Source organism: Dendrobates tinctorius, unplaced genomic scaffold, assembly GCF_039654945.1.
Source record: "Dendrobates tinctorius isolate UK_male_01 unplaced genomic scaffold, ASM3965494v1 ptg000214l, whole genome shotgun sequence".
Classification (NCBI taxonomy): Eukaryota; Metazoa; Chordata; class Amphibia; order Anura; family Dendrobatidae; genus Dendrobates; species Dendrobates tinctorius.
The window spans coordinates 4,345,338-4,370,269 of record NW_027361881.1 but is presented as its reverse complement, the minus strand read 5'-3'; the positions used below and the strand labels follow the sequence as shown (position 1 = coordinate 4,370,269).

The window sequence follows — 24,932 nt, the reverse complement described above, 5'->3', positions numbered from 1 at the left end:
TATATAGAGGAGGAGTGGTACTGTGCAGGGTATATATACAGGACAGGAGTGGTACTGTGCAGTGTATATATACAGGACAGGAGGAGCGGTAATGTGCAGTGTATATATACAGGAAAGGCGGAGTGGTACTGTGCAGGGTATATATACAGGACAGGCGGAGTGGTACTCTGCAGGGTATATATATACGGAGGAGTGGTACTGTGCAGGGTATATATACAGGACAGGAGGAGTGGTACTGTGCAGTGTATATATACGGAGGAGTGGTACTGTGCAGTGTATATATACAGGACAGGAGGAGTGGTACTGTGCAGTGTATTATACGGAGGAGTGGTACTGTGCAGTGTATATACACAGGAGGAGTGGTACTGTGCAGTGTATATACACAGGACAAGAGGAGTGGTACTGTGCAGTGTCAATATACAGGACAAGAGGAGTGGAACTGTGCAGTGTATACAGGAGGAGTGGCACTGTGCCGTGTATATACACAGGACAGGAGGAGTGGTACTGTGCAGTGTATATATACACAGGAGGAGTGGTACTGTGCAGTGTCTATATACAGTACAGGAGGAGTGGTGCTGTGCAGTGTCTATATACAGGACAGGAGGAATGGTACTGTGCAGTGTATATACAGTGCCTACAAGTAGTATTCAACCCCCTGCAGATTTAGCAGGTTTGATAAGATGCAAATAAGTTAGAGCCTTCAAACTTCACACAAGAGCAGGATTTATTAACAGATGCATAAATCTTACAAACCAAAAAGTTATGTTGCTCAGTTAAATTTTAATACATTTTAAACATAAAAGTGTGGGTCAATTATTATTCAACCCCTAGGTTTAATATTTTGTGGAATAACCCTTGTTTGCAATTACAGCTAATAATCGTCTTTTATAAGACCTGATCAGGCCGGCACAGGTCTCTGGAGTTATCTTGGCCCACTCCTCCATGCAGATCTTCTCCAAGTTCTCTAGGTTCTTTGGGTGTCTCATGTGGACTTTAATCTTGAGCTCCTTCCACAAGTTTTCAATTGGGTTAAGGTCAGGCGACTGACTAGGCCACTCCAACACCTTGATTTTTTGCCTCTTGAACCAGGCCTTGGTTTTCTTGGCTGTGTGCTTTGGGTCGTTGTCTTGTTGGAAGATGAAATGACGACCCATCTTAAGATCCTTGATGGAGGAGCGGAGGTTCTTGGCCAAAATCTCCAGGTAGGCCGTGCTATCCATCTTCCCATGGATGCGGACCAGATGGCCAGGCCCCTTGGCTGAGAAACAGCCCCACAGCATGATGCTGCCACCACCATGCTTGACTGTAGGGATGGTATTCTTGGGGTCGTATGCAGTGCCATCCAGTCTCCAAATGTCACGTGTGTGGTTGGCACCAAAGATCTCGATCTTGGTCTCATCAGACCAGAGAACCTTGAACCAGTCTGTCTCAGAGTCCTCCAAGTAATCATGAGCAAACTGTAGATGAGCCTTGACATGACGCTTTGAAAGTAAAGGTACCTTACGGGCTCGTCTGGAACGGAGACCATTGCGGTGGAGTACGTTACTTATGGTATTGACTGAAACCAATGTCCCCACTGCCATGAGATCTTCCCAGAGCTCCTTCCTTGTTGTCCTTGGGTTAGCCTTGACTCTTCGGACAAGCCTGGCCTCGGCACGGGAGGAAACTTTCAAAGGCTGTCCAGGCCGTGGAAGGCTAACAGTAGTTCCATAAGCCTTCCACTTCCGGATGATGCTCCCAACAGTGGAGACAGGTAGGCCCAACTCCTTGGAAAGGGTTTTGTACCCCTTGCCAGCCTTGTGACCCTCCACGATCTTGTCTCTGATGGCCTTGGAATGCTCCTTTGTCTTTCCCATGTTGACCATGTATGAGTGCTGTTCACAAGTTTGGGGGGGGGGGGTCTTAAATAGTCAGAAAAGGCTGGAAAAAGAGATAATTAATCTAAACATGTGAAGCTCATTGTTCTTTGTGCCTGAAATACTTCTTAATACTTTAGGGGAACCAAACAGAATTCTGGTGGTTTGAAGGGTTGAATAATAAATGACCCTCTGAATAAACTTTTCACAATTTAAAAAAAAATTAAACAAAGAAATAACATTCTTTTTTGCTGCAGTGCATTTCACACTTCCAGGCTGATCTACAGTCCAAATGTCACAATGCCAAGTTAATTCCGAATGTGTAAACCTGCTAAATCTGCAGGGGGTTGAATACTACTTGTAGGCACTGTATATACAGGAGGAGTGGTACTGTGCAGTGTCTATATACAGGACAAGAGGAGTGGTACTGTGCAGTGTCTATATACAGGACAAGAGGAGTGGTACTGTGCAGTGTCTATATACAGGACAAGAGGAGTGGAACTGTGCAGTGTCTATATACAGGACAAGAAGAGTGGAACTGTGCAGTGTCTATATACAGGACAGGAGGAGTGGAACTGTGCAGTGTATATATACAGGACAGGAGGAGTGGTACTGTGCAGTGTATATATACAGGAGGAGTGGTACTGTGCAGTGTGTATATATACAGGAGGAGTGGTACTGTGCAGTGTGTATATATACAGGAGGAGTGGTACTGTGCAGTGTATATATACAGGAGGAGTGGGACTGTGCAGGGTATATACACAGGAGGAGTGGTACTGTGCAGGGTATATATACAGGAGGAGTGGGACTGTGCAGTGTATATACACAGGAGGAGTGGTACTGTGCAGTGTATATATACAGGAGGAGTGGTACTGTGCAGTGTATATATACAGGAGGAGTGGTACTGTGCAGTGTATATATACAGGAGGAGTGGTACTGTGCAGGGTATATATACGGAGGAGTGGTACTGTGCAGGGTATATATAAGGACAGGAGGCGTGATACTGTGCAGGGTATATATACAGGACAGGAGGAGTGGTACTGTGCAGTGTTTGGTGACCAGAAATGCCCACACGGAAAATTGCCCACACAGAAAATTGCCAATTGCATCATCACAAAGTTTCAGAGCTATGATATTTGAGGTGCAAGGTGAGGATGTTCACATGATATGTGAAAAATGCCCACAGAAAATTGCCCACAGACATGAATACCCACAGGAAAACAGTAGCGAGTTATAGTTGAGATGCTCTGCAAGACAGAGAGTAGCCTTGATCTACTGTATAGGTTAAATACTCTGCAGGACAGAGGGATAGAATGCAAGTATACGTGAGATGCTCTGCAGGACAGAAGAATCATCTAGAATTATAGTTAAGATGCTCTGCAGGACAGAGAATAGTATAATTATTATAAGTTAAATGCTCTGCAGGACAGGGGGATAGTATACAGGTATAGGAAAGATGCTCTGCAGGGCAGAAGAATAATAATCTAGAATTATAGGTGAGATGCTCTGCAGGACAGAGAATAATTATTATAGGTTAAATGCTCTGCAGGACAGGGGGATAGTATACAGGTATAGGAAAGATGCTCTGCAGGGCAGAAGAATCTAGAATTATAGGTGAGATGCTCTGCAGGACAGAATAGTAAAGAATTATAGGTGAGATGCTCTGCAGGACATAAGAATAATATAGAATTATAGGTGAGATGCTTCCCAGGACAGGGGGATAGTATGCAGGTATAGGTGAGATGCTTTGCAGGGCAGGAGAATAATATAGAATTCTAGGTGAGATGCACATTTGCTTCTGCTTTTTGAGGGCAGGAGTCATGACAATGTTCTGTTGGTTCTTGAACTACGTTGTCATCTTTTGTTTTGAGAATTGAATGGCACTTTGAAGAGCGATGCAGTTGGCATTTCCAAGTCACCACTGCGTTGATAGTGTGAAATGCAAGAGAGAGAGAATTTTTTTCTGCCGCCAGAACAGGATTTGGGGTTAAATTCCTGGCAAGGAAATCCTTCCGGGCATGCTCAGTGTAAAAAAGCGGATCCATGCAGAGAATAAACGTTTCATTGTCAGTCTACTCAAGTCAGCGGACGCCAAAATTTTGGCGGATCCGTCAATCAACGGATGACCATCCGTCAAAATCCGCCGCTAATGCAAGTCAATGGGAAACAAAACGGATCTGCCAAAAAAATGGCGGATTTTGACTGATGGAAACAAATGGAACAGGCCTAAATGGAACATGTGAAACAGGCCTAAATCATAACTTTGTTGTTCCTCTGGCTAGAATACTTTAGATGAACTCAAAATACACTTTTATTGAAAAGAAATGAAAAAAATATGGGGATAGATCTATTAAAGTAAATGCTTTAACTAACCAAAACACAATTGGCTGGCACAGTAGGAAAGCCATTGTTCACTGGATTTGTACCAAAAGGAATGACATGATTGCCAATTTGAAACAATGGGGGTGGGGAAGCGCTGGAAGGAACATGTGAAATAATGTCAACAAGGAAACCCAGTTGACTTCCATGGGCTCCATTGAAATACAATACAGCACAACACAGGCAGCAAAGAAAATGCAGAATGGATTTCACCACAGGTCTCTGCGCCCAGTTTACTTCTCTGGGTTCTACAGGTTCGGTTCACGCATACCTAGTCCCAGAGTACAGATTCTGGTCTTACGAGCTGTCAGTCCACTGTGCTAAAAATAATTCCACGCTCAGTGTGGTGTATATGAGCCTAGAGACCCTTAATCAAATCCATTCTGCATTTTCTTTCATCCTATGCCTGCCTTCACCTGCAGTATATGTGTATGATACATAACTACGTAGGATCTGTTCACTCTTACTCTTGGTAGTCCTAAGTGGACAGGGAAGGAAGTGCAGGCACCAGATTCACTGCCACTGAAATCAATAGGAGAGCGGCGCTGCTATGGCACTTTCGGCTTCTGTGTTGGTCAGTGACATCACTATGGAGACACATGGGTCAGTGGATTCCCTTGTCTGCTGACCTGGCTGTCTTTCGAGAGCCCGCAAAAATCAGGGCTCATCCCACTGAACGCCCGCACTAGATCCCCACAGGTAGAACACCACTCAGGCAACACAGGGTGAGGGGAACACACATTGGTAAGACTGTTGGTTCACCAACAGAAAAAAACACAGCGGTGCAACGACTGTGGTTGCAGCGATGAAGGCCACGAGCAGGCATGGGGGTACAGATGCCTGCTTCTGCTGGATCTCCGTCCTCACTGAAGACGCAGATCCAGAAGACATGCATGGTATTGCAGAGACCCATCGGGTCCCTGCACTGCGATACATGCTGCACTGCGACACATGCAGTGGCTGTGAGCTGATGTCGGAGGTGCAGCCACAGGGAGCGGCGCATGACAATGGCGCACACTCTGATGTCAGCTGCTTGGCTGTTCGGTGGATACAAAAGACCCTGGGCGACGTGGGAGCAGAGGAAAGGTGAGTACAATGTTTTTGTTTTTAATTATGCATTAGGGGCAGAACGGGGACACATACACTAGGATTGGGGACCATGTAAACCAGGATGGGGACATATATACCAGGAAGTGGGCATATATACCAGGATGGAGACCATGTGGACCATACATTCCAGGATGGGGACCATATATACCAGCATTGGGACATATACTGTATACCAGGATGCGGACATTCACCAGGATGATGGGCATATATACCAGGATGGTATTTCAGCATTTGACTACATAATGAAAGGGGCAATTCATAAGTCTTTATAGAATTTAGAACACTACAGGGGCCCATTCATCTAACCAAAGTGTGTGTGGGGGGGGGGCAGGGGGCAGGTCCAAATCTGGCACTCGGGCCCATCGGACTCCAGTTACACCACTGCAAAAATAAACATTCTCAGCAAGTTCCCAAGGTGGTACAAGTGGCAGAATGTCACCTTTCTGCTGTGCCTTCTGGGCTTCCAGGAACAACTATCTCTGCCAGCAGCTCCCTGATTTTGGTGGGCTCCCACTGAGATAATAATGTATTAGATGTGTCCTGCAGTCCCATGTAACTCCACAGATAATACAGTGATACTTTTGTGAGTACTGATAGCAGTGATAGCTCCTCTGGATCACAATGCTGCTGGTTCTGCATGTGCTGCTGTTTTGGGCTGGTGGGAGGAGTAAGGCAGAATCAGTGAGAGATGAGAGCAGACTATATCTATCTATTGCTGATAATGACAGACTGCTACAAACCACAGATCTTTATTTTTGCCGTTTTGCACTAGATCAACTGTAAGTTAATCACATATCATGTGAACATCCTCACCTTGCACCTCAAAAATCATAGATCTTAAACTTTGTGATGCTGCAGTGGGCAATTTTCCGTGTGGGCAATTTTCTGTGTGGACAATTTTCCTGTGGGCATTTTTCAGGGAACCGCAGTGTATATATACAGGACAGGAGGAGAGGTACTGTGCAGTGTATATATACAGGACAGGAGGAGCGGTACTGTGCAGAGTATATATACAGGAGGAGTGGTACTGTGCAGTGTATATATACAGGAGGAGTGGTACTGTGCAGTGTATATATACAGGACAGGAGGAGTGGTACTGTGCAGAGTATATATACGGAGGAGTGGTACTGTGCAGTGTATATATACAGGACAGGAGTAGTGGTACTGTGCAGAGTATATATACGGAGGAGTGGTACTGTGCAGTGTATATATACAGGACAGGAGGAGTGGTACTGTGCAGTGTATATATACAGGACAGGAGGAGTGGTACTGTGCAGTGTATATATACAGGAGGAGTGGTACTGTGCAGTGTATATATACAGGACAGGAGGAGCGGTACTGTGCAGTGTATATATACAGGACAGGAGTAGTGGTACTGTGCAGTGTATATATACGGAGGAGTGGTACTGTGCAGTGTATATATACAGGACAGGAGGAGTGGTACTGTGCAGTGTATATATACAGGAGGAGTGGTACTGTGCAGTGTATGTATACAGGAGGAGTGGTACTGTGCAATGTATATATATACAGGAGGAGTGGTACTGTGCAGTGTATATATACATTAGGCGTGGTACTGTGCAGTGTATATATACAGGACAGGAGGAGTGGTACTGTGCAGTGTATAGACAGGACAGGAGGAGTGGTACTGTGCAGTGTATATATACAGGAGGAGTGGTACTGTGCAATGTATATATACAGGAGGAGTGGTACTGTGCAATGTATATATACAGGAGGAGTGGTGCTGTGCAGTGTATATATATACAGGACAGGAGGAGTGGTACTGTGCAGTGTATATATACATTAGGCGTGGTACTGTGCAGTGTATATATACAGGAGGAGTGGTACTGTGCAGTGTATATATACAGGAGTGGTACTGTGCAGTGTATATATACAGGACAGGAGGAGTGGTACTGTACAGTGTATATATACAGGACAGGAGGAGTGGTACTGTACAGTGTATATATACAGGACAGGAGGAGTGGTACTGTGCAGTGTATATATACAGGACAGGAGGAGTGGTACTGTGCAGTGTATATATACATTAGGCGTGGTACTGTGCAGTGTATATATACAGGAGGAGTGGTACTGTGCAGTGTATATATACAGGACAGGAGGAGCGGTACTATGCAGTGTATATATACATTAGGCGTGGTACTGTGCAGTGTATATATACAGGACAGGAGGAGTGGTACTGTACAGTATATATACAGGACAGGAGGAGTGGTACTGTGCAGTGTATATACACAGCATAATACTGATACTAAGAATTACACCCAGTATCGTCACTTAGACTTCCATGTCGGGATACATTAAGTACTATATAATGTCTGGATTTTTCTTGCGTTTCCAGGTGTCACATGGAATTTGGGGCAGTCGCAGCTGGATGTCCCAAATGTCCGATGTCTCAGCACTAGCAGGGGATCTGTTCAGGAGATTGCTCCCTGATTTCTGCACCTGGGGCTTGTATTATTCTTAGTCTTAAGTGCATTTTAATGCCTTTCCTGGAAAATCCTAATTATTTATGAATTCTCAATGTTGTGACTAAATGACCCGTTCCCTTCACTTACAGGCTCAGCGGTGTACTTAAAGGGGAACTTTGTTTCTGAAGATTCTCCAAGAAAAGGTAAGAATATGTCTCCAGGTTGAGTCCTGAGGAAAGCTATAAGGTTTATGTCAATTACTACATCACAACTATCAGAGACAAAACTGACAGCAGCCAATCAGAACCCTGCTTATAAATTCCACAGGAAATGAAACAATCAGTTGTCGTTGGCAGTGAGACAGAAAGTATTTAAAAGTTCTTACACTTAGAACTTACTGTACAATGGCAATATAAGGAATCAGCGATACAGAGGGTCAGACAGTCAGATCGGTGACCCCATTTCAACTTTATTTTGCAGCAGATCAACTCCAGTTGTGGCTCCATTAACTAGTAAATTAATTAGTCAGCGGAGCTCAGCCTCACACCCTCTCGATGAAACTATACCCCTTTTTTAATAAGTTTTGGGACCTGACCGTGATTGGTGTGAAAATGGCAAAAGTCACAATTTTTGTACGAATTTAAGTTGCACAACACTTTTGCCCAATGAATGGGAGCTGTGAGGTAGCGCTGTGATTCGGATAGGGCATTCTCGCTTGGCAGCACAATAATCACATCCAGCACCGGTTTTCCATAAAACCATTAAGAGTCCCCACGGTTTATTAGGCAGCATACACCGTGACCAATAATATACAGTTCTTATCACCAGCATAGTGTCCATTACAGAGCTTCCCTCTGTTAAGCCTGTGGTCACACAGGGTCTCAATGTCCAGTACTCGGGCTCTTCAGCCTCACAGATTTCTCACCCTGTCAGGGTTTACCTCATGGCTGCTACAGCTCACTGCAGATGTTCCTTTCCTTCCTCTGGGAACTCTCAGCCGCTGGCAGCCATTCCACAGCCACTTCTCATGCTGTGTGCCAGGAGACACATCTCCTAGCGGGACCTTCCACACTGGACCAACCAGGTCCCTAAATTTACCCCATGTGACCTACCCTGGCCACCATATTGGTCCGTAGCCACGCCCACCGGATCACATGGCTATGACCTCATCACAGGTCTTTCACACTCTGTCTTTTACTATAGTGCACTAAACACACCCCCTGGGTGGGTTTGTAGTTCACTAGGCCCCCGCCCGTCTCCCTAGTTACCTGGAGACTTCTCCCTGACACATTGACTCAGCACCTCGCAGTATCACTGCTGCTCAACACACGCACCAGTCTCCATCTCAAGGCCACCCACCTTGAGATACATAACAGTCCTTCCATATTCTGCCACTCATCCTCTCTCTTGGGGCATCCAAACAGCGCCCCCTAGCGGACACAGTGGTCATTACACCACAGAGCTTAATATCGACAATTTGTCCCTCTATAATACGATAATTCAGAATTTTAGTGCTTTCCCCACACATACTTTAGAATTAGTATATGATGGTGTTTTTGCTTTCTAATCTCCCAGTTAAATGAGCTCAAAGCTGGAGTAAATGGCATTTTTCAAGGGCTGCGTTTATGACTTTGATAGTAAGCTTCGAGGTGTTAAAGTTCTCTGTGTGATCTGCAGACATGGAACAAAATTATTAATCAGGGTGAGAATACAAATCCCTCTAACAAGGAACGTGCGATAGAATGAAGCAGCTGCAGAAAACTGCTAGAGGGTCTCCACGCCTGCTCAGATCTGGGTGGCAAAGATGTGAGGTCACTGGAGTGAAAATCAGCTCCGCGGGCAAGTGAACCAAATGTATTGGTGTATGTACGATGTGAGAATGAGGACTGAAGAGCAAAGATAAGTCTGCACAGCAATTTTTACAATGCCTGAAGGAAGAAATGAAAGAAACCTTTTTATTAGAGCATTCTATTCTCCAGCCCCCCCACCTCCACCGAAAGTACAGATTATTGTTATCACGGAAATAATGTACAAATGTACAAGAATATAACTACTGTAATACTGCCCCTATATACAAGAATATAACTACTATAATACTGCTCCTATGTACAAGAATATAACTACTATAATACTGCCCCCTATGTACAAGAATATAACTACTATAATACTGCTCCTATGTACAAGAATATAACTACTATAATACTGCCCCCTATGTACAAGAATATAACTACTATAATACTGCCCCCTATGTACAAGAATATAACTACTATAATACTGCCCCCTATATACAAGAATATAACTACTATAATACTGCTCCTATGTACAAGAATATAACTACTATATTACTGCCCCTATGTACAAGAATATAATTACTGTAATACTGCTCCTATGTACAAGAATATAACTACTATAATACTTCCCTATGTACAAGAATATAACTACTATAATACTGCCCATATGTACAAGAATATAACTACTATAATACTGCCCCCTATGTACAAGAATATAACTACTATAATACTGCCCCCTATGTACAAGAATATAACTACTATAATACTGCCCCCTATATACAAGAATATAACTACTATAATACTGCTCCTATGTACAAGAATATAACTACTATAATACTGCCTCTATGTACAAGAATATAATTTCTGTAATACTGCTCCTATGTACAAGAATATAACTACTATAATACTTCCCTATGTACAAGAATATAACTACTATAATACTGCCCATATGTACAAGAATATAACTACTATAATAATGCCCCCAATGTACAAGAATATAACTACTATAATACTGCTCCTATGTTCAAGAATATAACTACTATAATGCTGCTCCTATGTACAAGAATATAACTACTATAATACTGCCCCCAATGTACAAGAATATAACTACTTTAATACTGCCCCTATGTATAAGAATATAACTCCTATAATACTGCCCCCTATGTGCAAGAATATAACTACCTTAAGGCTAAGTGCACACGTTGCAGAAAATTTCTGCTCAAAAACCTGAATCCCTTCCCAGAAACCGCACCTATTTTTCCGCGGCGGTTTTGATGCGTTTTTTTCCGCAGCGGTTTCAAAACGCATGGATGAAGCCAAAACCGCGGAAAAATCCGCAAAATTAATGTACATAAAAAACAAAAAAATAAATAACAAATCTGAACTGAGAAAGTAAGTTAATGTGTATGTACAATGTAAGTGCATATTAACACATGACCATTAACCAGAGAAAACAAAAAGCAAAAAACACAAATATCCTGAACTAAAAAGTAAAAAATATACTGCAAATAATGCATAAAGGTAGTAATAATAATAAGGGTATTTAGTAAACATAATTTTGATCAAAATAATGTACAAGCCATCCCGCCACGTCACGGCAACCCTTGTGGGACAGTCCCTACTCTAGTATTTAAAACCTTTTCACTTGCCAAGTGACGTGAATGTGAATAAGGATCGAGCGGCTGAACCACTAGTAACAGCTTAGTCCAGACTGGATGGCTTTCCCAGCTCAGAAAAAGGGCGGTCACACCCATATATGCACTGAATGCACAATGAAATGAATAAAAAACAAATCTGAACTGAGAAAGTAAGTTAATGTGTATGCACAATGTAAGTGCATATTAACACATGACCATTAACCAGAGAAAACAAAAAGCAAAAAACACAAATATCCTGAACTAAAAAGTAAAAAATATACTGCAAATAATGCATAAAGGTAGTAATAATAATAAGGGTATTTAAATACAAGAGTAGGGACTGTCCCACAAGGGTTGCCGTGACATGGCGGGATGGCTTGTACATTATGTTTACTAAATACCCTTATTATTATTACTACCTTTATGCATTATTTGCAGTATATTTTTTACTTTTTAGTTCAGGATATTTGTGTTTTTTGCTTTTTGTTTCCAAAATTAATGTGCCTGCTGCGTTTTTTACAGCGATGCGGTTTTTTCGGGGTAAAAACGTATCAATGTGCACAAAAAGTGCAAAATGCATAGACATGACTGTGAAGCTTATTTTTAGCGGTTTTATAGTGAAAACCGCGGTAAAAACTGCTAAAAAAACGCTGTGTGTGAACACAGCCTTATACTGCTCCCTATGTGCAAGAATATAACTACTATAATACTGCTCCTATGTACAAGAATACAACTACTATAATACTGCCTCCTAGCTGTGAGGTTGTGTGTCTGTAGTTCTCCTCATGTCTGGAGCAAGCCCAGGGAGGGGCCACCCTGGGCGGGGAAGCACCCCAAGCAAGACCCTGGCTTCCAGGCCTACACTGGGAGTAAACTCCCAACCTTCTCATGTGGATGGAAATCCCAGAGTTGCCTCTGGGGAAAATAAACCTCAGAATGGAAGTCCCAGCAGCATGGAGAAAGATCCTGTGTTGAAGCTCAGTACTGGAAAGCAACAAGAGAAAGTTTTGTTTGTGTGCAAGGATGGTGCAGTTAAACAGTCGGCCAGTCAAGGCAAACAGTGTCCAGAGCCTGGAAGGAAATCCCAGAAGGCATCTTCTGCTGAGAACCTGAGTGCTGGAGGGCAGGTGGCTGCACAGAAGGTGAGGCAGAGTCCATCACCAGCTTCAGGTGTTCAGCTCACTCCAGGCAGACAGAGACGGACATCTCTGGAGAAGCAAACACTCCAGGAGAACCTTCAGCTGGGACATGTGGTGACCAGCATGGCGAGCTCTGGACGCACGAGGTTGCAGGCTGGTGGCAGCGGTAAAATTGTTGCGGAGGCTGGAGTCACAAAACCAGCGACATTAAAAACCAACGTGTCAACCCCTAAAGCAAGACCCCAGAAGGAGCCGCCGCGTGCCCCAGAGCTACAGCTGGCAGAGGAGATACCAGGACTGGTCAGGAGGATGGGTGAGTTGCAGCAGCAGAGGAATCTTCTGCAAATTGAAATTGACTGCATTTACAAGGTGAAGGCTGCTAATCCTTGGGATCACTCTGTATATGACCAGAGACTGAATGCACTGGGGGTAGAGCTGGCAACTGTGGTGCGGGACATAGACTGTGTGCTGGCGAGGATGGGGCCCCTGGCAGAGACATATAGGAACCAGGAGCGGTTTAGGTCCTGCGCGCAGGACTCTGCTGGTTCCCGCACAGACATTGTCCCAGGGGGGACCCGGCAGCAGGTACGGCCGGTGCTGCAGCCCGCTAGCTTCTGTTTTAAGGAGGGTCAGATACTGCACCAGCAGCCGCAACTACCTGCGGCAGACCCCAAGCAGGAGGCTCATCCCAGCGGTACCACAAGTCCCAGTGTGCCCAGCACAACAGCAAGACAGTGGACATGAGACTGCATCTACTGTTGGTGTCCAGGAGAGCACTAATTCTGGGGATATTGATACTGTTCATGTGGGGTTGGGGGCTGAAGGGGGTACAGAGACTGTGGTGGACATTGCGCATCCTGATGACGCTAATGAGATTGATGATGTTGATAATAATGTGCAAAATGTTTGTGATTTCCCCCCTTTGGTTTCCAGCACACAAGGTGTAACAGGCCCCTCCGCTGCAGACCCTCGCCCTGTCAGTCAGCCCAGTGTGGCCCCACAGGTCCCTCCCAGTAATGTTTGGAGCCGCGGTGCTCCGTCTTTTACCTCCGGCGCCAATTACACCGGGCAGGCTTTCAAGAGGAGGAATGTGGTGCGGTTCAGGGCTCAGGCACAGAGGTGCCAAGGAGGATCTGCCGGACAGGAGGCTGGTGGTCAGGGAGCTTCTGTGCCGGCAGATGGGGTTTGCGCCGGTTAATATCTTGGCGGTCATAAATCTGCCAGACAGACAGGGCTATGATATCAGCTTTAAGCTTATGTCTGATCTGGACAGATTCTGGGCCAATTTCCCCAAGTACAGGGACGCTGATGGCTGGAATAAGTTCAGCTTCATTCCAATATCTAAGCCGGATACCGCCACGGTTAATATCATCTTTTGGAATGAGGCTGTTCCCCCGCAGGACATTGTGGTGTGGCTCCGGAGGCATTGTGACCTTGTCTCCGACCTCACCAAAAACAGGGTTGAGGACGGTATATGGACCGGTGGATGGAAGGTGCTGGTGAAATTGCGCCAGCACAACAACATCACGGCTCACTTACCCAACTCCTTCTTTATCGGGAGGGAGAAGGGGGTTTGCTTCTACCCTGGGCAGCCACGAAAGTGTTTTAAGTGTGGTAAAGTGGGTCACCTGGCAAACACCTGTACCGTGGTAAAGTGCAGCCTGTGTGGGGAAGTCGGCCACTTAGCGGCAGATTGCCAGAACATCAAGTGCAACCTCTGTGGGGAGGTCGGCCACCCTCACAGGGACTGTCCAGATGCCTGGCACAATATATGCAAGCTCCTTCCTGATGAGGAGTTAGTGACAGGGACAGAGGCTCAGGAGGAGGAGGCTTTAATGTCAGGGACAGTACTGACCAGGTCAGAGGTCCACCAGGGGTCCCCTCAGGTAACATCAGAGCAGCTTTGCACAGAGGGTACAGAGGGGAGCATGGAGGTCGTCCCTCAGGTCCAGCAGCCACATATAGCCACCACTTCAGTATCACCATCTCTAGCTGAAGAAAGTGGCTGTAATCAGGTAAAAAGGAAAAAAAAGGACAAGGCCTCCCGTAAACCTGAGGAGGAGTATGTCACTAGGCAGGGTGGCAGGAAAAAAGTCCAGAGTTCAGCAGGTGTGATGGTCATGTCCAATAAGTTTGATGTTTTGTCTGAGTCTGATGGGGACTTGGAGGAAGAGATAAAAAGAATAGAGACTGAGTATGACAGGGACGTAGCGGACCATCCCCCTACAAAACGGAAGCCCGTACCTGCTGACAATGAGATACAGTCTGACATGGAGACCGGTGGTAGTCAGAACATCTGTGACCCAGACTTATGATGGCAGCTTTTACATCTCTGCTCCTCTGTTGTGGTATTGTGATGGCAGACTTCTCATTAAAAGTAACATCCAGTAATGTGAACAGCATTAAGGTGAGGAGGACGAGGCACGCTGTCTATGACCATCTCCGATACCTGGACGCAGATGTCATCTTTCTGCAGGAGACGCGGCTGACGACTCAGGGGCTCATGAGGGAGGCTGAGAGGGAATGGCGGTCTGGTCCCTCTTTTTGGTCACTGGCTGTGGAGCCGTACGCCGGGGTCGCCATTCTGTTTAATGCCAGGGATGTGACAGTACATAGGATGACGGAGGTGGTTATGGGAAGGTGTCTGGTCCTGGAAGTCACTGTCCATGGGAGGCGACTCCGGCTTATTAACATCTATGGGCCACAGACGGTGACTGACAGGATACAGTTATTTAATGATGTCAAGCCTTATCTGTTCACCTCTCTTCCAGTGATAATGGCGGGGGACTTTAATGTCATACTGACATCTGGTGACCGCTCCTCAGGTAGAACCGTGACGAGGGATGGTAGGATCTTGAATAACATAGTCCTGCAGGCCGGATTAAGTGACGTCTTTAAACGGGGAGGACGAAAGCCAAAATTAACGTATTCCTGCTCCAGTAGAGGCAGTAGAATAGATCTGGCTTTTGTAAGTCCCATGGAAGTCATTGGTGCCATGAGTGAGAGAGTCGTCCCATACTCAGACCATCTTGCCCTATATTTCTCCCTAGGGGCCACAAAGAGAGCTGATGTTGGTAGGGGGTTATGGAGACTCAATTCTAGCCTCCTTCATGATGTCTCTGTCCAGAGTTGTGTCCACTCCCTTTTGCAGGGTCATCTACAGAGAGCGGACTTCTATGACAACATGGCCGACTGGTGGGAGGACGTCAAGGATGATATCAGATGCCTCTTGAAGAGACTGTCAGTTAAAAAGGGCAGGAGTAAGTATAGCCAGTACCTAAGGCTGCGCAAAGAATTGGAGTCACTCTATTTTGAGGGCGGGGGTAACAAAGAGAAGATCGACCGGTTTAAATCTGAGATAAGGCAGTATCAGTACAGCAGGTATACCTCCTTGGTTCTTGAACGGGATTATGGGGTCTTAGGGGCACCTGATCCCTTTGAGAATTGCCGGGAGCAATAAATTGGTCACAGGTCTCATTGACTCCCAGGGTGTATTGCAGGAATCTCGGGAGGGTATCCTGGGGGTTGTGAAATCTTATTATACTGACTTGTTTCAGAGGAAGGCTTTGGATACACATAAAATGACTCAATTCTTGGAGGCAACTCCAACGCCTGATACTAATGATCTGGACTTTTCTCCTTTGACAGCAGAATTAACGGTGGAGGAGGTTAAGGAGGCCATTGATAAGTTACATCTGAAGAAGGCACCAGGTCCGGATGGTAGAACAGCAGAATTTTATAGGAAATTCAGAGACCTCCTGGCTCCAATTCTTGTGGATGTTTACAAAAATTGTCTAGAAAATCACCTGATGCCTCCATCCATGAGAGTGTCCTCATTAATTCTGCTGTCTAAAGGTAAGGAGCCGAGCGACATCAAGAACTGGAGGCCAATTGCCCTCTTGAATGTTGACAGGAAGATTCTGGCGAAGATCCTGTTTTCTAGGTTAGTCTGTTTGTCCCCGGCACTGTTGGTAGGCTCTCAGTTTGGCACGGTAAAGGGCGGAACATCTCTGGAGCGGTCATCTCGATACGGGAGATGTCTGAGAGATGTAAAGCTCTGCGGTGTGGGAGATATGTTGTCAGTCTGGACCAGGCTAAAGCCTTTGACAGAGTTGATCAAAGTACGGTATTCCAGGACAATTTGTGGATTGGCTGAAGACTTTGTACAGAGAGGCGGTGAGCTTTCCTCTGATTAATGGTTGGCAGGGTGGCACTTTTGGAGTTGAGGTGGGGGTGAGACAGGGCTGCCCGCTGAGTCCACTCCTGTATGTTTTTGCCATAGACCCGTTTTTGAGGTCACTGCAGGAGTGTAACTTTTGGGGGGTGCCGGTCCCCCACTGCTTGCCTCTGAAGGTTGTTGCCTACGTGGATGATGTGACGCTAGTGATATCTAATCCTCATGAGGTGCAGATGTTGTCTGCGGCCATCAGAAGTTACTCAGAGGCCTCCGGGTCTCTGGTCAACCTTGAGAAGAGTCAAGCTCTGTGGACATTGCAATCTGACCCAGACTTTGATCTGCCACAGTTTGTTAAGGCCTCCACCCATATTAAGATCTTAGGGGTGAAATTTGGGAGGGAAGATAATGCCAGCCTAAATTGGGAGGAGAAATTGGAGACCGGAAATGCAAAGGTTCAGCGATGGAAGAACTGGAGGCTGACTTACAGAGAAAGGGTTGCTATGTTGAAGACTTACCTGGTCCCCGTCTTCTTGTATGTCTCTGTCGTTTTTCCTTTGCCAGAATCCTTCTCTGCGAGGCTCTTCAGCATGTTCTTCCAGCTCTTGTGGGGGAACAGGATGAACCTGATAAAGAGGGGAATAACGTACCTACGGCGGAGTGAGGGCGGGCTGGATATGTTAAATCCAAGGGTTTTCTTTGACTCCTTGTTTCTGAAAGTAAATTTTGGGAGCATGGATTCAAACAGTAGCTCCCTGTGGGCGAAAAGTATCAGATATTGGATATTGCCTTTTGCGGAATCTTGGGTGCGAGGCGGCAGTCTCAAGAGGAGGAGATGGACAGGTGACCACCTCCCCCAGTATCTGGAATATGGTCTGAAGTGTGTCAGGAAGTGGGGACTGGAGAAGTCTTACATTGAGAGTAATACGAGGAAAGATCTGTGTGCTCATATATGTAGGACTTTCTTCTACTCTCCACTGGCCCTAAGAGATTGTGCCACCAGGACCTTTCAGGACAGTCTCCGGTTCCTCAACTAGAGGCGACTTCCAGCAAAGTTTTTTGACATTGCTTGGCTGTCGCTACATGGGAAACTCTTTGTGAGGGGGAACTTAAAATATTTAACTGTTTCGGATCGGAACTGTCCCCTTGGTTGTCAGCAAGAGGAAACCATGGAGCATTTTATTTGTGATTGCTGGGGAGGTAGGGAAATATGGACGGAAGTATCGACCAAGCTGAAAATCCCCAGACTGCTGTCCCTGAAATACCCTGACATTATCTATGGAGTCCCATCCACTGACGGTAACATCGACAGGGGGACAATGTACCTGATCATTACCACCATTAAGTATTACCACTGGCACATGAGAACCCGAGTGTCCCTCCACAGCGAGCCCTTCCATCCCGTCACCGCAGCCACAAAGATACTGTCAGAGCTCAGATGGATAAGAGCGATAGAGATAAAGAAAAGTCAGAGTAATGAGAGACTATGGAGGAATGTGTCTGTGGGATAATAACATGATCGTGTTACTAAAAGTGTTTATTTCATATTCTTCCTTCCACAGGAGTGAACTCTAATTTACCTTTATTCCTAATGTATTAATTTAGTTCTATAATTATTGTCTGATGCATTCATGAGAATTTATATTTTGTATTAAGGAAGAATTCTGTTTATTTTAATTGTATTTGTTGGTTTTATACAATAAAAATTGCCCCCTTATGTACGAGAATATAACTACTTTAATACTGCCCCCTATGTACAAGAATATAACTACTAAAATACTGCTCCCTATGGACAAGAATATACCTACTAAAATACTGCTCCCTATGGACAAGAATATACCTACTAAAATACTGCCCCCTATATACAAAAATATAACTACTATAATACTGCCCCCTATGGACAAGAATATAACTACTATAATACTGCCCCCTATGTACAAGAATATAACTACTATAATCTTTTTATTTAAAAACTGGCAACCATATATTACAAAAATGTTACATTAAAATCTCAAAGCAATAAATAGTAAAGGAGATAAATGTTGTTACATCACTTAAACAATAGCATTAGCAAACATTGACAAATCCCGATACATGAATGTTCCTCCAGAATATAACTACTATAATACTGCTCCTATGTACAAGAATATAACTACTATAATACTGCTCCTATGTACAAGAATATAACTACTATAATACTGCTCCTACGTACAAGAATATAACTGCTATAATACTGCCCCCTATGTACAAGAATATAACTACTATAATACTGCCCCCTATGTACAAGAATATAACTACTATAATACTGCTCCTATGTACAAGAATATAACTACTATAATACTGCCCCTATGTACAAGAATATAACTACTATAATACTGCTCCTATGTACAAGAATATAACTGCTATAATACTGCCCCCTATGTACAAGAATATAACTACTATAATACTGCCCCCTATGTACAAGAATAAAACTACTATACTGCTATATTATATAATGTACAAGAAGTAGCGGGTTCTAGTATTAGTATCTTGGTTGTGTTAAGAAAATAAGTTTTTTTTTGCTTTAATACTTGGAGATTTTGATATTTGCCTTTTTATGATTGGGATACAGCGAGAGAATTCTCCATGTTAATCTGATCCTTCTTAGCCGTCAGCTTAGATCCGTAGTTGACATTTCTTAATCCTCCTCATTTAGTACATTGTTTGAGTCTCACATATGTGCGTAGAGCTGGAGGTGTTATACAATGGCGCAGCCTCAAAGGATTCCTGGAAAATAGTGGTAATTGTCAGCATAGAAAGCAGCCAGATAAGAGAGCAGACTGGAGTGTATGTAAATGTGAGGACACAAAGCCACAGATGTGCGAAACGTCTGACAAGTGAACACCTGTAATGCAGCAAATACTGCAGAATTAAACGTGGGGGCGTCATAAATTGGATCCTGAAATATCAACTTCCCCCTGATAAATAGTCGTCCCATCTGTCACGGTTACTAAAATTAAATTCAATCCTGTAATTGTTTTGGAAAACTGTATGACAACCATATGGACACCATTGTTGCACAAAGAAGGTTGTCGGCCAACTTTCCAAATGTCAGATGATCGTAATTCTGCAGAGATCCATTATACTTGCACAAGGGTCTTCTTCACTCTGTGTTCGCACCTGACAATGGGATTTGTAGCTTTGCAAGAGCTGAAGATTGCAAGACTGGATATCAATGTTTAGCATGCAGAGTTGTGACCATGTCTCTATTACATGGGACTGCCTAAAGGCATTACCTAGTTGCATTCTAGAGTTTTCCATCATGTTGCTGTGCGGGTGGGATGTTGCCTTGGGGCAGTGAGTTGCATTTTTTCTACATCATTCTCACCTGGTATTTTTGTTATTTTTGAGCCTGGAGGAGTCTGACACCTCACATGACAAATACATTAATTTCACAAGTTGTCAGCTGCTCTGGAGCCTCAGGATAAATCCCTCGCCAACTGTTGTTTAAACCCCTTCCCATATATACTGTGACCAAGGTCTTATAAAATTCTGAAACACAAGTCTGCTTAGTGAAATAGGAAGCCATGTTCTCATGTAGCTTAAATGCTGCAGTTTTCTGCTGCTTTTTTTGCAAAAAATCTGCCAAGTTTCACAATTCAAGCGAAGTAAATGAGATTTTATGAAACCTCATGGCCATTGTGCAGCTCGGACTGGCCCACTGGAGAACAGGTGAATCCACTGGTGGGCCCCTATACATAAGCGAGTCCATGGCCACTGTGCAGGCTCAAGCTGGTCCACTGGAGAACAGGCAAATCCTTCGGTGGGTCCCTCTCCATTAGCAAGTCCACAGCCACAGTGCAGGCTTGAACTCGCCCACTGGAGAACATGTGAGTCCACCGGAGGGCCCCTCTCCATAAGCGAGTCCAAAGCCACTTCTTAGGCTTGGACTGGCCCACTGGAGAACAGGCAAATCCTTCGGTGGGTTCCTCTCCATAAGCAAGTCCACAGCCACAGTGCAGGCTTGAACTCGCCTACTGGAGAACATGTGAATCCACCGGAGGGCCCCACTCTATAAGCGAGTCCACAGCCACTTCTTAGGCTTTGACTGGCCCACTGGAGAACAGGCGAATCCTTCGGTGGGCCCCTCTTCATAAGTAAATTCCCTGTGTGAGCAGTAGCTGGCACAACGCAATTAATTTACTATGTGCAAAGACCGAATCTCATCATTTATGTAACAAACTCCCAGTATATTACTATATGGAAGAAGAGGTGAATTAGTGACTGAGAGTACGGTAATATTTGCATGTATATGAACATTGGGCCCTCAGCTGCTCAGCCAGACTGTGCATGTAAGGCTGAGTGCAGACGGAGTTTTGAGCCCTGCAGAGTTTTCCGTGCAGAATGGAAGAAAACCGCAGGTCAAATGACCTGCATTTTTCCTGCGGATTTCTTCCATTTTTCACGCGGTTTTCCATTGCGGTCTTCCCCCTGCGGATTTGGTGACAGGGGAGATAGAAAACCACACAAAAGAAGTAACATGCTGCGGATTTTGTACCGCAGGAAAAAATCCGCAGCGTCTGCACAGCATTTTTTTTTTTTCATTCATTTTAAAGGTACTGTACATCACAATGCGGATATGCAACGTTTCTGCGCGGTAAAATCCGCTGCGGAAACGCTGCAAATCTGCATCGTGTGCACATGGCCTAAAGACGCTGCAGAACTCTGCATCTTCATGCTTTTCTTTCTATATGAAACGTAAAATAAAAAAATAAATGCAAAAATCACAATTGGTTTATTATAAGTATGGAGTCCCAGTATTTCTGCAGTAAAAACTCCTAAATAAAAAATAAAGTTTCTTAAAAAAGGGCTGTAAAAAATAAAACGGATCAAAATGCATCAAAAATGTATACGGGAACATGGCCAAGAACTAAATTGCCATGCTGCAGAATTGTATCAAGTTCCATTCATGCAACTTTTTTTGATTATTGCGATCGCTCTAGGACTGCGTCACCAGATCTGCAATGTGTGCATGGTCCCTGACGTCTTGGAGTTGCCCCATCTTCTGCAGTTGGTGTCTCATTTTCAGAGCGCAGTGTATTCTGTGTATCCTGCAGACAATCAGATCTGCGGGTTGCGACTAATTACAGCAATTTATGTAATGAATTAATTGGATTCTCTATATGCCCCGGCAGATCAGCGGTGCCCACTCTCGGCGGTGTTCTGCTGTTCCGCGCCTTTATGCTGGTAGTAATTAACTCTTTCTTGTATCTACAAAGATCTTTTATTTTTATCATTGAAGCTTGTACAGATAAGAAGCCGGTTACTGTTGTCCTTCCCGCTGGGTCTACAGCCGCCCCCATCCCGTAACACTGTCCAGACACGACTAAGCTGATACCAGAGAGCACTCGCTCAGAGATCTCATTTCGCTGTTAGGTTACCGCCACTTAACAGAAAAATGCTGTCAGTGATGGAAAAACAATCAAGGGTTATTCTTGGGATTTTACCTTTATAGCAGGTGGAGGGGTACGCATTCACTGCAGGTGGGGGTCTTATGATTGCAGAATAGGATGATGGGATCTTATTTACAGCAGGTGGAGGCTCATGTTTTTCAGTGGAGGGGGGGGCTCACATTTTGAAGTGGAGGGGGGGGCTCACATTTTGTAGTGGAGGGGAGGCTCAGATTTTGCAGTGCAGAGTGGGGGCTCACATTTTGTAGTGGGGGGGCTCACATTTTTGCAGTGGAGAGGGGGGCTCACATTTTTGAGGTGTAGTGGGGGGCCATATTTTCAGTGCAGAGGAGGGTCACATTTTGCATTGGAGAGGGGGAGCTCACATTTTGCAGTGGAGGGGTGTCACATTTTACAATGGAGAGGGGGGCTCACTTTTTGCAGTTGAGGGGGGCTCACTTTTTGCAGTAGAGGGGGCTCACTTTTTGCATTTGAGGGGGGCTTACTTTTTGCAGTTGAGGGGGGGTGGCTCACATTTTGCAGTGGAGAGGTGGGCTCACATTTTGCATTGGAGAGGGGGCTCACATTTTGTAGTGGAGATGGGGTCATATTTTCAGAAATAAAGGTTCACTTACAGACAGAGTGTCTCCTATTATAAGCATGGGTTTTATTTACAGCCTGGGGGCACTCCTTTTTACTGAACAGGACTCTGATATGATTATTCGGTAATAATTTTTCCTTCATGCTCTTCACTAGGTCTCCAGCAGGGGGCGCTGATGTGTACAGGCCCCATAGCTCTGTTCTATGTAATGGGAGCTGTCCTGGTGCTGAATCTCATCATCCAGCCTTTAGACACCTGCAGATTGTTCGTGCCCCTGCATGATCCATCTCTGCCCCGGACATATAACTGAAAGCTCCTGAATCCCACTGCAAAATCTGTAAAATTCAATTTATTAAACCAAAGTTTTCTTATGTGGCCTCCTTGGTACAAGGGTTCTGGTTCTACCTCTGCAACCCCTACAGCTACGACCTTGTATCCCCCCCCCAAAAAAAAAAAAAAAAATCCTTGTCGAGTTCCCGCCTCCCTGGTTAGGCACCAGTATGTTCCTCACCTATGGCCCCTGGACACATACCCTCTCTACAGCCACCCCCTCTCATAGATCCATTGCTGGCCCCTGTGGCACTAGTGTGACAGCTGCTGTAGTCGCTAGCAGAGGTAACTCATCCTGAAGTCACTTCTGATTCGGTCGTTTTCGTCCTTGATGCTGCTTGCTTCTATTACCTCAGTGCAGCTGTCGCCTGGATTGCAAGAGGTTGACGTGATGAAGACGCTCTTACCACCTTTTGGGGGGCAGACACCGATCAGAGATGCTGGAGCCAGTGCAGGGGTTACGTAGTCCTGAAGTGCGGGGCTGAGACTGGCCCAGGCAAGAAATTGCTGGGGGTTTTGGGGATTCTTGGAGGTCGTCTCAAACTGAAACCAAACTATAATGGACCATTGGATGGTTCTCTAGTATAAGGGACCCAACTATCAGCTCCACATAGCTTCTTGTAACTGTGTGACATGCTGGTGAGTAGGGGTGTATGCTGATAAAAGGGTTTTTTGAGAAATGTAAAAAAAAAAAGGATTTTTTTTCCAGAAGCAGCACGACCTCTGTCTACAGGCTGTATGTGATATTGCAGCACATCCTCATTCACTTCAATGGAGCTGAGCTGCAATACCAGACATAACCATGGACAGGTGTGGCGGTGTTTCTCAGTTCCTGAACAACTGCTTTCAGCTGAGAGAATTCTTGGATGGGTGTGAGAAGGGAGCAGTATACAAAATCTCCTATGTTTTCTTTTATTGCACATGAATTCCTCCTCCTTCTCTGCGAGTACTGGTGCATATGAAATTGGAAGGGCCGGGGGTAACAAAGGTGCTTTTTCCTTGGCTGGGAAGCATTTAATGCAGCAAAAAATCTTCCCCCTTTGCAGTCTGCAGTTGCAACGAACAGGCTGAGCTATCCTGGTACTACAAGTTTCAGCCATCCCTTGGAGAGAGACCCCATTGTTCTCTTCCTGCTCTACAAGACACACAATAGTTGCCCAATTTCTATTTGGTCACCGTATTTGCACCGTTAATCCACAGTCCTTTACTTTCTGCTGTGGAAGTACTTTTAGATTTTACGTTGCGCGAGCACTGCTCCGTGGGTGGAACGCAGCCAATTCTGTAATTAGACCAGGTCATCAGAAATTGTCTGTAATGAGGACGTGTGCGGATCGTCACAGTGGATCTGCAGAGTCGGGGTGAAGGGGGATTATTCTAGTGATAAAGAGGTTACTAGAATTGAAGGCCGATGATGTCACTACTGACATTTATAAATACGGCGTGTGTACTGTATAGACGTAAGAGACTTTTATATTTGTCAGTTTCTTATAGCAGTCAGGTAAATTGTCTGCACCTGAAATGTTAATCCCCATGATAAATTAACATCAAGTGAGAACTCCGCAGGGGCTGTGCCTGGTTAAGCAGGGGAGCAGCTTAAATCTATTTGGGCTTTTATGTTTAGTGCTGCTCATCTGTCCTAGCTGCAGCGCCGTGCTCTGTTCCTTCCTTCCCCTACTCGCCACTTCCTGTGATAATCCAGCATGCGCCTCTGATATTATCATTGCTGGCATTTTAAGCCTATCTCAGGTGGCTGTGCACTGCCTGAGTGTTCAGGTAGTAGAGCACTCTTAGGCTACGTGCACACGCTGCGGATTCCGCTGCAGTTCCGCAGCGGTTTTGGCCGCTGCGGACCCGCAGCAGTTTTAGCTGCGGTGTACAGTACCATTCAAATGAATGGTAACCAAAAACCGCTGTGTAGATGGCACGGATTTATCCGCGCGGTTTTCCTGCGGTTTTGAAACCGCAGAAAGAGTTGACATGTCAATTCTTTCTGCGGAATCCGCAGCGGTTTCCTATCTCCACCATTGTGGAGATGGTGAAACCGCAGGACCAAACCGCTGGCTAAAC

General features: G+C 45.0%; 1 long non-coding RNA gene across 1 annotated transcript in view; it reads left to right on the top strand.

Annotated features, from left to right (window-relative positions):
- Positions 1–24,932, top strand: part of LOC141058743 (uncharacterized) — a 152,791-nt gene that overhangs the window by 46,588 nt on the left and 81,271 nt on the right. The window contains exon 2 of the long non-coding RNA XR_012222288.1: positions 7,915–7,968. This is a non-coding gene — a long non-coding RNA (uncharacterized lncRNA). The remainder of the gene's footprint in view (positions 1–7,914; positions 7,969–24,932) is intronic.